Source organism: Acinonyx jubatus, chromosome D4 (genome assembly GCF_027475565.1).
Source record: "Acinonyx jubatus isolate Ajub_Pintada_27869175 chromosome D4, VMU_Ajub_asm_v1.0, whole genome shotgun sequence".
NCBI classification, from domain to species: domain Eukaryota; kingdom Metazoa; phylum Chordata; class Mammalia; order Carnivora; family Felidae; genus Acinonyx; species Acinonyx jubatus.
Genome location: NC_069391.1, coordinates 40,013,758 through 40,019,493, shown reverse-complemented (window position 1 = coordinate 40,019,493; position 5,736 = coordinate 40,013,758). Strand labels below are relative to the sequence as shown.

The window sequence follows — 5,736 nt, the reverse complement described above, 5'->3', positions numbered from 1 at the left end:
TAAATGAAAAAGATTAGGATTAGAATCCTGACTATATTAAAAATAGTGCTACAACACAATAAGGGAAAACAACCTAACATAAGAATTGACAAAGGACATCAACTTCAGAGATTAAAAAAATGAAAATATGAAGAGATACTTGACTTCATTACTAAGTAGGGAAATAAAATTAAAATCATAAAAACAGGTTATAAAATACCTCCACCTTGACTAGAGGAATAAAATTTTGAAATTTTTATAAAATGTAACTCCTACAGTGCCAGTAAAAATGTAAATTGGTCAATCATATCACATCACAACAGAAACGGGTTGAAATGATCTTGGAAATCTCAACAGTAGTTTTCCTGGTAATACTGTTTTTAAAAACCTCAATGTTCAGGGTGCTTGAGTGGCTCAGTCGTTTCAATGTCCAACTTTGGCTCAAGTCATGATCTCACCGCTTGTGAGTTCGAGCCCCGCGTTGGGCTCTGTGCTGACAGCTCAGAGCCTGGAGCCTGCTTGGGATTCTGTGTCTGTGTCTCTCTCTGCTCCCCCTCCACTCACACTCTGTCTCTGTCTCTGTCTTTCTCTCAAAAATAAACTTTGAAAAAATTTTTAAAAGTGCCTTAAAATCAGAGATTTAACGTAAAGATTAAAGTGTCTAACCTTTCTTTAAAAAATTGAAAAATTTGAGACACCTGGGTGGCTCAGTTGGTTAAATGTCTGACTTCAGCTCAAGTCATGATCTCGCAGTCCAGGAGTTTGAGCTCTGGGTCAAGCTCTGTGCTGACAGCTCAGAGCCTGGAGCCTGCTTGGGATTCTGTGTCTGTGTCTGTCTCTGTCCCTAGCCCGCTTGTGCTCACTCACTCTCACTCGCTCACTCTCAAAAAATAAACATTAAAAAATATAAGATAAATACAAAAAAAACCTTCAATGTGCATTAAAGTAGAATTAAAAAAAAACAGTTAACGTCTTTCAAATTTATGGGACATTATTGTAGTAATAATGAATGAACAATAGCTGCCATACAAATTGAATGAAGAAAAATATATCAGGAGACTAGACACAGTGTAACACCATTTTTATGAACTCCAAATTGCACAACTAACATGTATTACTTTAAATTTTTTTAATGTTTATTTATTTTTGAGAGAGCACGCGTGGGGGGGGGGGAGGGGCAGAGAGAGAGGTAAACACAGAATCTGAAGCAGGCTCCAGGATCTGAGCTGTCAGCACAGAGCCCAATGTGAGGCTCGAACTCACAGACCATGAGATCATGACCTGAGCCCAAGTTGGCCGCTTAGCCAACTGAGCCACCCAGGTGCCACTAACGTTTATTACTTTAAATTATTCTTATCTAGGGTTAAAGTATATGCAAAAAACAAGAAATAGAATTATAAAATCCAGAATTTGGAGGGGCACACAGATTTTTGCCAATGGTGTCATTATATCCCATTTTGTAGTGAGGGTGGGGGTTGTTTAGCTAATTATGTTTTATTGCATACATATGTGTGTATATATATATATGTAAATGCATATAAATGTAATCTGTTCAATTCTATGGAGTAATATTATACATTTTTTTTGAATACTCTAATTTTGGAGCCAAACTTCTCCTTAGCTACATGTTAAGTAATGTGAGTGCTGAGAAGCCTTTCTTTAACTCCAATTCTTCCCTGCTCAAAATGTGAAGCCACCAACATTAATTCAGTTTCACCTTTCCCTGAGCCCAGTATTTCTACTTACAGGTGTCTCTCCAAATTTCCCTTGCAGGCTGAATCCCTTGCAAAAATGCTACATCATTTGTCTAGCTGCTCTTATATTTGCTTTAGCCTTCCTCTCCTCTGTGACCTACTTGATAGAGGAATTGTAGCCTCATATGTAAGCAATGTGACTAAGATAATTTGCCAGATTTTCTCACCCTCAGGCTTATGAATTATTTTACCCTTATGGGAGACCATTGTATTTCCCAGCTCACAACATTTACTTTTAGATAAATCTTTCTATTCTTTCTTTCCCACCTTACCAGGGATCCACATGTTTTAGAATAAGTGTTTTGATAATAATTAATTTTTTAAAATCTCCTGATATTACAGTGTAGTTTAATTCTGATGCTCTTATCTTGAATTACAGTCTTATTCTAATTTATCTTTTCAGATATTGTCTCCTTGATGACACCTGTGCCTATATATCATGTGGCCCTCAGGTTATCACTAAACATTTAACTTTGATGCATATTATTAGCAGGTAATAACAATTTGTTTAATTCAGCCAAAACCATTTTTAGTTTCAATATTAGCATCTCCCTAAATTAAGAAAATTACTGACCTGATTTAAAGTTACTAAGATTTAAGTCAAGTGCACTGCATAGGACCAATATAAATCTGACCACAAGTGACTCTATCAAATGCTTCTGCAATACATTGAGAGATTTCCACAGAAGCTCTTTTTTAAAACACGAAACATACATTGCCCAAGGATAGGAGTGGGGAATAAAATCAAAATAACAGTCTTCATTTAAATTACCCTCTGGCACATAACAGTTGAGATATATATGTATATTAGAATACTGATTTTCAAACTTTCATAATAAAAAGACCTCTTAACCTTATCAGTATTTGTTTGGGAACTGAATCATTTTAGAAGAAAATGAAAAGACTTAAAGGCTTAATGAGATGCTGTATTAATCAGAAGTAATTATAACACCCAGTTCAGAAGGTTTAATTTCAAAACGCCTATGGAGATACAAAAAAACAAAAACAAGCGTCAAGAAAACTTAAGAGCAAGGAAATTGAAGAGGAAATAGAAAAAAATATTAGCACAATTATTGCAGTTTTACCCCAATGTGCTTTAGAGAATGCCCTATCTTGTTCTGACATAGTCCTTTTTCCAAATGAATAAAAACAGGAGATGAAGCAGACTGAACATTCAGAAAAATATAACACAGAGAACTCACTTATGATTCCAACAGTTTGCAGACAATCAACAGAATCAAGATCCCAAACACAAGAATCTAGTCTGAAGATCTGTTCGTGTAGTAACCAGTCATATGCAATACTGTTCTTTCACTGCATACCATAACTACCCTATATCATCACTCATAACAATGTGCTCTTCCCTTCTGGACTACTTACATTACTTCATGTCTCTGTTTCATATTTATATTTACTGAGCACTCTCTTTGAGAATTATATGGTATTTTTGACAAGTGGTGTTTCCTTTTCTCCTATAATTGTTAATAGAACATGTGAATAAAATAAAGACAGGACTTTAAATATCTCCCTGATTCGAAAGTAAGTAACAACAAATGAAATTATGCTAGCTTTGCTTTTTTGGACGACCTTTTCTCCCTCTTAACACTCTCCCTAGCTAATTTTATTCATTCCATATGAGCAATTATATCTGTATATTGATGAATCTCAAATCTTTATCATACCATTCTCCTAAGCTTCAGATCCGTGTGTCTGAGAAGATCCGTGCTCTCAGATAAAGACATCTCCCCAAGCCCACCACCTTCCTGGGTGCAGCCTGCGCCCACTCCATGCACAGATACAAAGGCCAGGCACTTTGACTCCAGTCCAGAACAATGCTGAACATTCAGCTCAGCTGAAGCTCAATTGTGCCTCTGTCCTGCATTGCCGTCTGAGTTACCCTCTGCTCAACCCTACTTCTGTCTCCTCCTCCCTACAGGTGTTATTCATTCTCAAGAGAACTCTCCCTAATCATATTCCTGAATGTTCCTTGCCATTTCAGAGTCAGCTTCCTGAGAAAGCCAATCTGCAATACCTTCCAACTCAATGATCCAACTATATTGTGAGTATATACCATATTACACCTTACTCTTCGCACAAAACACACCCACACCTACCATCAAATGTCATAACCAGTCTTACACCAGAAGATTAAAGCAAACTGTTGCCACCACATCATTTCACAGAAAAGCCCTGCAAAGCAATACAATTACAGGACAACTTTCTCAATAGAGTAATTATAAAGAAAAAATTTAAATATAAAGAAGTGAGCTAGTTTTATTTTTGAGAAAGCTCTTTAATAAACCTGGTGGTAGCCAGATTGCACAAATACCTGTGGAGGTGGACAGCTGCCATAAAATCCTGTATTAGGTAGCAAAAACACTGTTTCAGGAGTGGAATGCTTCCCCACTCATCCTAATGAATAATTCACATAAAGCTCTTTTCTCATCAATGACAGCTAACATGGCTTAGCTAAGTCCAAATGAATGGTGAGTTAATGAAAAGACAGAGCCATGTACAAACTGAGCTAAGCCAAATTTTTGCTATCAAAGTGAAAATTTGACACAATTATGAGAAATATATATATTTCTGCATTCACTGTACATTTCTCATAATTGTCTCAAATTTATAAATATGATGTATTTATTAGTACCAAATTATCATATACATATATTTCTGCATTCAATGTTTTTGAATATTTGTTTTCTCAATTATGAAATATGTATACTAATATACTAATATATTTCATGATCATTGGTAGTTTTCCTTAAACTGTACAGACACTCAGTGCTTCCTATGATGTAGATGTTAAGTAAAGATGTTAAAACTTAGTTATAGCACCTAGTGGAAGATCCTCAAAAGCCTAAAATTAAAGGTTAACACTTAAGGTTGCTTGTTTTATTCACATAACCCATCATGTTTTTTATAAATTATAAGCAGTGTCCTCTGGTCGATCAGGAAGAAAATATAACTTCTTACTTTAGAGAACAGGAAATGGGTAATTTTTAGTCAGACACGGAGAGATTTGTTGACACACCCTTCAGGAGAACCATCCAATCCAGTTCACTCATTTTGTTGTTGTTCTGTGTTTTGTTTTGTTTTGTGTAGTTTTGTTGTTTTTGTTTTTTTTAACATCTGAGGGCTCTTTTAAAGCTGACATCAAGAAAGACAACAGGGTCTCACCTTGATTCTGAAGTTTTCACTTCAATCCAAAAGCTATGTTAAACTTACCTCCTTGGCTAGAACATGTGACTGAGCCCCTTTCCCCTCCCTCCCCCCCCACCGTGCCCCCATTTAGCTCCAGGAAGGAAGCAGAACCAGAAAAGAACCTGCATAGAATTAGGTATGCTGCCATTCATCATTCTCTCTCTCTACTCATATATTTTCAGTAGAAGCAATGATACAATTAGATACCTGGGCTTTTGAGATTTAACACATAAGCATTTAAGGTTCCCAGGATTTAGGCAGGGTCTCAAAGGTAGGTGGCCTTCCTATTTTCATTGCACTCATAAAAAACAAAAACAAAAACAAAAACTTAATATGGAACCTGTCACAAATTTGCATATCATCTTTGCACAGTGGCCAGGCTAACCTTCTCTGTATCATTCCAACGTTAGCATATGCACTGCCAAAGCAAGCATCCCTAGTAGAAATCCTAATGTCCCTTCTAGGAGCAGAGTTTGAGTACTAGGCCACACTTATCAACTGACTCTTCCTTTCAGATGTATTTTTTTTTTCCCAGTTTTTTAGGATACTTTTATTCCCAAGTTCAAGGTCAATCTCTGAGATCAACTGAAGCTGGAATCTTCTTTCACATTATGCCCACTAAGTTAAAAATGAATATTTGCTCTAATGTTGTTTATATTTCCCTTAATAAATAGAAAGGAACAAAGAATAAAAACCACGAGTATATATGATCAGAGCTTTTCAAGTTGACTGGAAGATGGAATTGTTCAGAAGGACTTACCTCTTTAGTAAACCAACTTAGAAAACAAGATCATAGAAG

At 36.0% G+C, this 5,736-nt stretch overlaps 1 non-coding gene across 1 annotated transcript; it reads right to left on the bottom strand.

Annotated features, from left to right (window-relative positions):
• Nucleotides 1–5,264: 5,264 nt before the first annotated feature.
• LOC113593715 (U6 spliceosomal RNA) lies at nt 5,265–5,369 on the bottom strand. The gene has a single exon (XR_003414024.1). It is a non-coding gene; the product is annotated as a U6 spliceosomal RNA (small nuclear RNA).
• Nucleotides 5,370–5,736: the final 367 nt, after the last annotated feature.